Genomic DNA, 11068 nt, shown 5'->3' on the forward strand with positions numbered 1-11068 from the left:
GAAGTTCCAGCTTGTGGTGAGGTGGTCTACTACTATGTATCATACCATTTAGATTTTTTTCTCATTTTGGAAATTATATGACATTATATTTACAAAATATAATGTCATCAGAATCAGCTTAATTGGCCAGGTTTGCATAAACAAACAAGGAATTTGACTCTGGTTAATGTTTCCTCTCAAAGTACAACACTCACTTATAAAAAGAATAAAAACAGAAAGGACAGTAAGAAATATATGAAAAAAATACTGTTAAGTAACAATACAATGGAATTTACAAATTTACAAAGAATATACAATAACAATTGAAGAGAGGGAAATAATAGTCCAATATCAGTATAGTCAAGATTTAAATATAAATATAGTGCAAGGCAGTTCAGTGCAAGAATGAATGTATGTATTCAATGCACTCTGTGCATCTTTGAGGTTGTTTCCTGCACTGACTAACCCATGATGTTTTCAATAGGATTGTGGAGTGCAACATTATTTTCACAAGGGGAAAGGATAAGGTATGTACAACTTTTATTTTAAGTATTTGTGTGTTTAATTCATGACTTTAGGTGTTTTGCATCCAATTAGGACAAAACTCAAAATGACAACTAGTGTTAATTCTAACAACAATCAGCCAAGTAAAGTCAAGTCAATTTTTTTTTATAACCTAACATCACAAATTTGTCTCAAGGGGCTTTACAATCTGTATAGCATATGTCACTCTCTGTCCTTAGACCTTCAATTTGGGCCCCTTTAACAGGGGGAACATGGAGGAAACCTCAGGAAGAGAAACTGAGCATGATTCTCTCTCCCTAGACGGAGAGACATGCAACAGATGTTGTGTGTAAATTATAGAGCAACGTAATGAAATCACAGTATAGACAATCTGTCTGATGGTCTGAAAGGCTTTAACTAAGATAAAGGTATCTTTTAATAATGTAAAAAGATTTTTGCCATTGATATATTGTTGATGTTTAGTACAACACCAGGCATTTAGGAACTGTTCAATGATATGAATAGAAACCATCATTCTAAGATTGCTATTGTTTGACTTACTGACTTGTGATGATGCCCAGAACTCAATTATTTTATTGAACTCTATAATTCTGGGCTTTCTAGTCATATGGCTAGAAGACATTGGTTTTAATGTCTACATATAAATGTATTTACATATAGGTTTACTGTTATTTGTAATTACGTTACAGAAGTAAACCGCCACCATGAGTACGGACGCGGAGATGGCCATTTATGGCAAAGCTGCCGTTTACCTTCGTAAGCCAGAAAAGGAGAGAATTGAGGCTCAAACTGCACCATTTGATGCCAAGAGTGCCTGCTACGTGGCTGATACCAAAGAGCTGTACTTGAAGGCAAAAATCCTCAAGAAAGATGGTGACAAAGTCACTGTCGAAGTTCTGGACACTAAGGAGGTTAGTATCATGAAGTCACAGTCAACTGGGAATTCAATATGATTAGTTCTCATTGTGTCTAATGTCCTGTTGCAGGAGAGGACAGTGAAAGAAGATCAAGTCTTCCCAATGAACCCTCCCAAGTATGACAAGATTGAGGACATGGCCATGATGACCCATCTCAATGAAGCCTCTGTGCTGTATAATCTCAAAGAGCGTTTTGCAGCATGGATGATCTACGTAAGACAATCTGCCTAATGAGAATAGAACTATTGTGAATTGCTAAACTTGTAGGAAACATAGAGTTAACTGTTGAATCTCTATGATCACTTTCAGACCTACTCTGGGTTGTTCTGTGCCACTGTGAACCCCTACAAGTGGCTCCCAGTGTACGATGCTGAATGTGTAAGTGCCTATAGAGGCAAGAAGCGTATGGAGGCTCCACCCCACATCTTCTCTGTCTCTGACAATGCTTTTCAGTTCATGCTTACTGGTAAGTCATTACCCAAACAATGTAGAATGTATCAGTATAAAGGGGTTTCTGTTGCAGTAAAACTCAATTATTATTGCATTATTTTGTTTTTTATTTACAGATAGGGAGAACCAGTCTGTCTTGATCACGTAAGTTTGTTACATTTACATTTGTTGACTTTGTTTAACATAGTCAAATATCTTGATCAAATTCTTAAAAGTCTATGTCTATACCTAGTGGAGAATCTGGTGCTGGAAAGACTGTGAACACAAAGCGTGTCATCCAGTACTTTGCAACAATCGCAGTTGGTGGACCGAAGAGGGACACATCAAAGGTATGTTACTGTATGATTACAACTCAGGGTTCTTTCTCTATATAATATTTTATAATAAAATAATTTTCTGACTGTAATTCTAAATCTGGATTATAGGGGTCACTGGAGGATCAGATTATTGCAGCCAATCCGCTGTTGGAGGCCTATGGTAACGCCAAAACTATTAGGAATGACAACTCTTCTCGTTTTGTAAGTATGGAACAATTTCTACACATGAAAGATGTCTTGTTACAGATTGCCAATTTGGAGGGACATTAAAAATCCTTTGTTCCAAACAGGGTAAATTCATCAGAATCCATTTTGGCACAACTGGCAAACTGGCTAGTGCTGATATTGAGACATGTAAGTAATAATACTCATTGTACATACAAACGACTGGAATTGAGAATTGGTCAGACTGTAATTTATGAACAATGTTTGCAGATCTGCTGGAGAAGTCAAGAGTGACATACCAGCTTTCTGATGAAAGAGGCTACCACATCTTCTTCCAGATGATGACCGGCCACATCCCTGAGATACTTGGTAAGAAGATTGAGAGGATGCACATTGTAACCTGTTTTCATATGAAACAAATGTTCTCACGTGTTCACCCTTTTTTTGATATCCAGACCAGGCACTCATCACAACCAACCCCTACGACTTCCCCATGTGTAGCATGGGTCAGATCACTGTGGCCAGCATTAATGACAAAGAGGAGCTGGAAGCCACTGATGTGAGTGATTTTTACTTTCAAATATTTAAATATATCCACATCAAAACTGCCCTTTTAAGTGATTATGTTTGTGTGGACCTCTTTTGAACTCAGAATGCCATTGATATCCTGGGCTTCACTGGTGAAGAGAAGGTGAGCATCTACAGGATGACTGGTGCTGTGCTCCACCATGGTAACATGAAGTTCAAGCAGAAGCAGCGTGAGGAGCAGGCTGAGCCTGATGGCACAGAGGGTGAGTATTTAATGCCAGCTCAGAGTGAATAGCTTGGGGGAAACAGTAATACAGTTCTTAATCACACTGGTTCTGTTCATATCATGATGGAAATCTATGAACTATTTTCAGAGGCTGACAAGGTTGCTTACCTGCTGGGTCTGAACTCCGCTGACATGCTCAAGGCTCTGTGCTATCCCAGAGTGAAGGTCGGAAATGAGTATGTCACCAAGGGACAGACTGTACCTCAGGTAATTGAGATAAACTGGTATCACTTCTATTTATCTTTTGTGTCATTTATTTCATTAGACAAATTTTAAATACCAGTATTTCATCGTTATACAAGATGGTTGACAGTTGATTTTAAACAAATCACATCCTGGTTTTTATTCAGGTGATGAACGCAGTGCCTGCCCTGGCCAAGTCGATCTATGAGAGGATGTTCTTATGGATGGTCGTCCGTATCAACCAGAGTTTGGACACTAAACAAGCTAGACAGTTCTACATTGGTGTCCTGGATATTGCTGGCTTTGAAATCTTTGACGTAAGCTTCATTTCAAACAATTCAGAGGCTGATGCTTTTCATGACAGAATAATTCTTATTGCCCTGTGAGAGATTATACTAATTATTTGTCCCATCACAGTTCAACACCTTGGAACAGCTGTGCATCAACTTCACCAATGAGAAACTGCAACAGTTCTTCAACCACACTATGTTTGTCCTGGAGCAAGAGGAGTACAAGAAGGAGGGTATTATCTGGGATTTCATTGACTTTGGCATGGACTTGGCTGCTTGCATTGAGCTCATTGAAAAGGTAATCGCTTCATTTGGGATTTATATATAATTGTTCTTAATTTGACTTAATGTATCACTTAATGACATACTTCTTCACACTTTTTTCAAGCCCATGGGAATCTTCTCCATCCTCGAAGAGGAGTGCATGTTCCCCAAGGCCACAGACACATCCTTCAAGAACAAGCTGTATGACCAGCATCTTGGCAAAAACAAAGCATTTGAGAAGCCTAAGCCCGCCAAGGGCAAGATTGAGGCCCACTTCTCCCTGGTGCACTACGCCGGTACCGTGGACTACAATATCGCTGGCTGGCTGGACAAGAACAAGGATCCACTGAATGACTCTGTCATTCAGCTGTACCAGAAATCCCCAGTGAAACTGCTGGCTGTTCTGTATCCTCCCGTCGTTGAGGGTATGATAGTAACTACAGTAAACTAAAACACATTCTAAGGTTATACTGTATATTTTTTAACTGTAGTATGTGCTCATGTAAATGATATGTCACATTCTAACATAACACGTCTATTTAAAAACATTTACAGAAACTGGTGGTGCAAAGAAGGGTGGCAAGAAGAAGGGTGGTTCTATGCAGACTGTGTCTTCACAGTTTAGGGTAAGGTTTAACATTGCAAACTTATCTCATATACAGTATCTCAATGTATGCTCAAACTCACAGTTGTTATATGCTTGATAAAAGTCACCATTTTGGATCTACAGGAGAACTTGGGCAAGCTGATGACTAACTTGAGGAGCACCCATCCTCACTTTGTGCGCTGCCTGATTCCCAATGAGTCGAAGACTCCAGGTACATAGAAAACTTAATCTGAAGAGATTCTTTGAGGAGTGATTTGTTTTGTTGGTATGGTTTTCTTAATTTTAGAGCCTCACTATTCAAGGAAGTAATTGAGAAATGTATTTTTTACAGGTCTGATGGAGAACTTCCTGGTCATCCACCAGCTCAGGTGTAACGGTGTGCTGGAGGGTATCAGAATCTGCAGAAAAGGTTTCCCCAGCAGAATTCTCTATGCTGACTTCAAGCAGAGGTATCAATGGATATTTAAAGAATGTTGATAGATTATTAAAAGAAAATGCTCACACTGACCATTAACTCTAATAAAAAGGTACGAGGTGCTGAATTCTCCGCGGGGGGTTAAAAAAAAAAGGTGAGAAGCTGCTTGTGTCAATGGTGATGTTCAATCATGATAAGTACAAATTCGACACACACCAAGGTAAACCCCCCTTGATTACATTTATTATTTTTTTTTTTTTTTTTTTTTTTTTTTTTTTTTTTTAATTTTTTTATTTTTAAATTTTATTTTGTGTTTTTGGAAGTTAGCAATGAATGTGGGTAAGGATAGAAACAGAGAATTTGCACCACCATGTGGCCATTGATGGAGCAAGTTACATTTAGTCTTGTCTGCGGGGTACATGCTCTCTGAGTCATTTCTGGTTCAATGTTTAGAATAGTGTATAGTCCAGACATGAAATCAATTTCTATTTTCTCTTTGATCAGGTGTTCTTCAAGGCCGGTCTGCTGGGTGTCCTAGAGGAGATGAGAGATGAAAAATTGGCATCTCTGGTCACCATGACTCAGGCTTTGTGCCGTGGTTACCTCATGAGAAAAGAGTTTGTGAAGATGACAGCAACGAGGCATGTTGAAAACAACAATTTTTGAATGCACAGCCATGGAATGAATAATGAGGAATAACTTTGTCCCTAACAGCAACTTCTTTCAAACAGGGATGCTGTATATACCATCCAGTACAATGTCCGCTCATTCATGAATGTCAAACACTGGCCATGGATGAAGGTGTACTACAAGATCAAGCCTCTGCTGAAGAGTGCTGAAACTGAGAAGGAGCTGGCAGCTATGAAGGAGAACTATGAAAAGATGACCACTGACTTAGCTGCTGCCCTGGCCAAGAAGAAGGAACTGGAGCAGAAGATGGTGTCCCTTCTGCAGGAGAAGAATGATCTGCAGCTCCAAGTAGCATCTGTAAGTACACACCAATGGACAGTTCTGCTTTTTCATGTTGTTTTTTATGTTAATGTGCTAACATCTATTTTTGGAAAATTAACTAGGAATCAGAGAATCTGAATGATGCTGAAGAGAGATGTGAGGGACTTATCAAGAGTAAGATTCAGCTCGAGGCCAAACTCAAAGAGACAACCGAGAGACTGGAGGATGAAGAGGAAATCAATGCTGAGCTCACCGCCAAGAAGAGAAAGCTGGAGGATGAATGCTCTGAGCTCAAGAAGGATATTGATGACCTGGAGCTTACCTTGGCCAAAGTGGAAAAAGAGAAACATGCCACAGAGAACAAGGTTGGTAAATAATAATCTGTCCAGCAGATGAAGTAAGATTATAATGATGACCGATTAAAGACAAGATTTTTCTTGCACACTTAGGTTAAGAACCTGACTGAGGAGATGGCCTCTCAAGATGAGAGCATTGCTAAGCTGACCAAGGAAAAGAAAGCCCTTCAGGAGGCTCATCAGCAGACTCTTGATGACCTGCAGGCAGAGGAAGACAAAGTCAACACTCTGACCAAGGCCAAGACCAAGCTTGAGCAGCAAGTGGATGATGTAAGTTTACAAAGTCTCTTGGATTGGCAAAGCAAGCATATTCTTCTTGAATGTGATGGTTACAAGCTCATCTTATTTCTTAGCTTGAGGGTTCTCTGGAGCAAGAGAAGAAGCTCCGTATGGACCTTGAGAGAGCCAAGAGAAAGCTTGAGGGTGATCTGAAACTGGCCCAGGAATCCATAATGGATCTTGAGAATGACAAGCAGCAGTCTGATGAGAAGATCAAAAAGTAACGTCATTTTTTTATTTGTACAACCATTCTTTTAAAAATTGTGGTCAACTGCATGAACTCTATGTACTTTATCTATAATTCTCACAGGAAGGACTTTGAAATCAGTCAGCTCCTTAGCAAGATTGAAGATGAGCAGTCACTGGGTGCTCAGCTTCAGAAGAAGATCAAGGAGCTCCAGGTGACATATCACATTACACCAGGGGTTTAAAATTAATTTTCCCAGAGGGCCACACTGGAAAAAGAGAATCACACCAAGTGCCGGACAGTTTGACGTGCTTTTGTTACTGCATCTCACTTTTTTTTTTATGTTTTGATAACATTTTTGTTGTTTTTCGCTGACGTTTTTGTGGCTTTGTCAGACATTTGTCACCTTTTGGTAAATGTGTTGCTTTTTCCGACATTTTTCTATGCTTTTTGTCGCATTTTTGTTGACACGAAGCCCTACAAAAGTCATCAAAAGAGTTCCTTCTGGGGGAATTTCTGAGTCTTAGAGTCGGCAAATCTGCTATATTCTTCTTTGAATGTCAGGTAACTGCAGTTTAAAAAATACTTTCCTGTGTTCTTGGTTTGGCGCACAACTAGGCGGGCCAAAATATATTGTGAACCCAAATTGATATACAGGCCGGATCTAAATCTGCAAGGGGCCGGATTTGGCCCGTGGGCCTTGAGTTTGACACATGTGCATTACACAAAACATTTCTGCATGTGTTCCCAAATTTGTGTAGTAAAAGTGAAAGTTTACTGAATGACATCACATCTACATTCAACAGGCTCGTATTGAGGAACTGGAGGAGGAGATTGAGGCTGAGCGTGCTGCTCGTGCCAAGGTTGAGAAGCAGAGAGCTGACCTCTCCAGAGAACTTGAGGAGATCAGTGAGAGGCTGGAGGAGGCCGGTGGTGCCACTGCTGCTCAGATTGAGATGAACAAGAAGCGTGAAGCCGAGTTCCAGAAGCTCCGTCGTGATCTTGAGGAGTCCACTCTGCAGCATGAAGCCACCGCTGCTGCTCTTCGCAAGAAGCAGGCTGACAGCGTAGCTGAGCTGGGAGAGCAGATCGACAACCTCCAGCGTGTAAAGCAGAAGCTTGAGAAGGAAAAGAGTGAATACAAGATGGAGATCGATGACCTCTCCAGCAACATGGAGGCTGTTGCTAAAGCCAAGGTACACAATGCGTTACATGCTATTTTATTAACTAAATAAGCATAGTAAATAATGCAATTAATATTTTAAATAACGTCTGATCACTGATCTCATCTCTATTTACTCATTAGGGAAATCTTGAAAAGATGTGCCGTACTCTAGAGGACCAACTTAGCGAACTGAAGACCAAGAATGATGAGAATGTCCGTCAAATCAATGACTCAAATGCACAGAAAGCACGTCTCCTGACAGAAAATGGTATCTAAAACTTTTAAACTGAATGATCTGTTGTGTATATTATTAAGAAACATGACAAAAACTAATGTATCATGACAACTTTTACTCAAGGTGAGTTCAGCCGTCAAATTGAAGAGAAAGAAGCTCTTGTCTCCCAGCTGACCAGAGGCAAACAGGCATTCACACAGCAGATTGAGGAGCTGAAGAGACAGATTGAAGAGGAGGTTAAGGTAAAACACTGTTAAGTGAGTGTGTATTGGTATTATTAGTTTGGGATTAAGGAATTTTGTAAAATCAATCACATGTCTTACACCAGGCCAAGAATGCTCTTGCCCATGGACTGCAATCAGCCCGCCATGACTGTGATCTGCTGAGGGAGCAGTTTGAGGAGGAGCAGGAGGCCAAGGCTGAGCTGCAGCGTGGAATGTCCAAGGCCAACGGTGAGGTGGCTCAGTGGAGAACTAAGTATGAAACTGATGCTATCCAGCGCACTGAGGAGCTTGAGGAATCCAAGTGAGTAACATTCAAACAATTCAATGGCCAGTTCAGAAATGTAGCATAACTCAACTAAAGTACTTGCATTTAAACACGTTCTAAACAGGTTTTGCAATTGTTTGTATTTAGTGTCTTATTACGAAAATAACATTTTAGATTAAAGCAGTGCTTTCTTATATTCATCTAGGTTCTGAGACTATGTAATGCTTTGTATTTCATTCATGAAAAAATATCTGGAAAAAAGTAGTTTCAGTGGAAAACAAATCTCATCCTTATCAAACAGGAAAAAGCTGGCTCAGCGTCTTCAGGAAGCTGAGGAGCAGATTGAGGCAGTGAACTCCAAGTGTGCTTCTCTTGAGAAAACCAAACAGAGGCTCCAGAGTGAGGTGGAGGACCTCATGATTGATGTGGAGAGGGCCAATGGGCTGGCTGCCAATCTGGACAAGAAGCAGAGGAACTTTGACAAGGTAACATTGTTTACTTTGTGTGGCCAAGCCATACAAACAATTAAATATACAGTGCAGGCCAAAAGTTTGGACACACCTTCTCATTCAATGCGTTTCCTTTATTTTCATGACTATTTACATTGTAGATTGTCACTGAAGGCATCAAAACTATGAATGAACACATGTGGAATTATTTACTTAACAAAATAGTGTGAAATAACTGAAAACATGTCTTATATTCTAGTTTCTTCAAAGTAGCCACCCTTTGCTCTGATTACAGCTTTGCACACTCTTGGCATTCTCTTGATGAGCTTCAAGAGGTAGTCACCTGAAATGTTTTTCCAACAGTCTTGAAGGAGTTCCCAGAGATGCTTAGCACTTGTTGGCCCTTTTGCCTTCAATCTGCGGTCCAGTTCACCCCAAACCATCTCGATTGGGTTCAGGTCCGGTGACTGTGGAGGTCAGGTCATCTGGCGCAGCAGTCCATCACTCTGCTTCTTGGTCAAATAGCCCTTACACAGCCTGGAGGTGTGTTTGGGGTCATTGTCCTGTTGAAAAAAAAATGAGGGTCTAACTAAACGCAAACCGGATGGGATGACATGTCGCTGCAGGATGCTGTGGTAGCCATGCTGGTTCAGTATGCCTTCAATTTTGAATAAATCCCCAACAGTGTCACCAGCAAAGCACCCCCACACCATCACACCTCCTCCTCCATGCTTCCCGGTGGGAACCAGGCATGTAGAATCCATCCGTTCACCTTTTCTGCTTCGCACAAAGACACGGCGGTTGGAACCAAAGATCTCAAATTTGGACTCATCAGACCAAAGCACAGATTTCCACTGGTCTAATGTCCATTCCTTGTGTTTCTTGGCCCAAACAAATCTCTTCTGCTTGTTGCCTCTCCTTAGCAGTGGTTTCCTAGCAGCTACTTGACCATGAAGGTCTGATTCGTGCAGTCTCCTCTTAACAGTTGTTCTAGAGATGGGTCTGCTGCTCGAACTCTGTGTGGCATTCATCTGGTCGCTAATCTGAGCTGCTGTTACCTTGCGATTTCTGAGGCTGGTCACTCGGATGAACTTATCCTCAGCAGCAGAGGTGACTCTTGGTCTTCCTTTCCTGGGGCGGTCCTCATGTGAGCCAGTTTCGTTGTAGCGCTTGATGGTTTTTGCGACTGTACTTGGGGACACATTCCAAGTTTTCGCAATTTTCCGGACTGACTGACCTTCATTTGTTAAAGCAAAAATGGCCACTCATTTCTCTTTATTTATCTGATTGGTTCTTGCCATAATATGAATTCTAACAGTTGTCCAATAGGGCTGTCGGCTGTGTATCAACCTGACTTCTGCACAACACAACTGATGGTCCCAACCCCATTAATAAGGGAAAAAATTCCACAAATTAACCCTGACAAGGCACACCTGTGAAGTGAAAACTATTTCAGGTGACTACCTCATGAAGCTGATTGAGAGAACACCAAGGGTATGCAGCGCTATCAAAAAAGCAAAGGGTGGCTACTTTGAGGAATCTAAAATATAAGACATGTTTTCAGTTATTTCACACTTTTTTGTTAAGTACATAATTCCATATGTGTTCATTCATAATTTTGATGCCTTCATTGAGAATCTACAATGTAAATAGTCATAAAAATAAAGAAAACGCATTAAATGAGAAGGTATGTCCAAACTTTTGGCCTGTACTGTATGAATTTATTTTTTTCTCATATTGCTACATTAACCAAATGAACTGTATTAATTATGTTATTCAGGTGTTGGCAGAGTGGAAACAGAAGTTTGAGGAGGGTCAGGCCGAGCTCGAGGGAGCACAGAAGGAGGCTCGTTCTCTCAGCACTGAGCTGTTCAAGATGAAGAACTCTTATGAGGAATCTCTGGATCAGCTGGAGACCATGAAGCGGGAAAACAAGAACCTGCAACGTAAGTTCTACATTATGTATGTATTTCTTACATTGTATTCAACTGTGTTAGAATAAAGTGTTTTTATTTTAAATTGTAAGCCTTA

At 40.6% G+C, this 11068-nt stretch overlaps 1 pseudogene; it reads left to right on the forward strand.

Moving 5' to 3' along the window:
• Positions 1–463: 463 nt before the first annotated feature.
• LOC120572539 overlaps positions 464–11068 on the forward strand; it is an 11136-nt pseudogene continuing 531 nt past the window's right edge.

The sequence above is a fragment of the Perca fluviatilis genome, chromosome 14 (assembly GCF_010015445.1).
Source record: "Perca fluviatilis chromosome 14, GENO_Pfluv_1.0, whole genome shotgun sequence".
In the NCBI taxonomy this organism is placed as follows: Eukaryota; Metazoa; Chordata; class Actinopteri; order Perciformes; family Percidae; genus Perca; species Perca fluviatilis.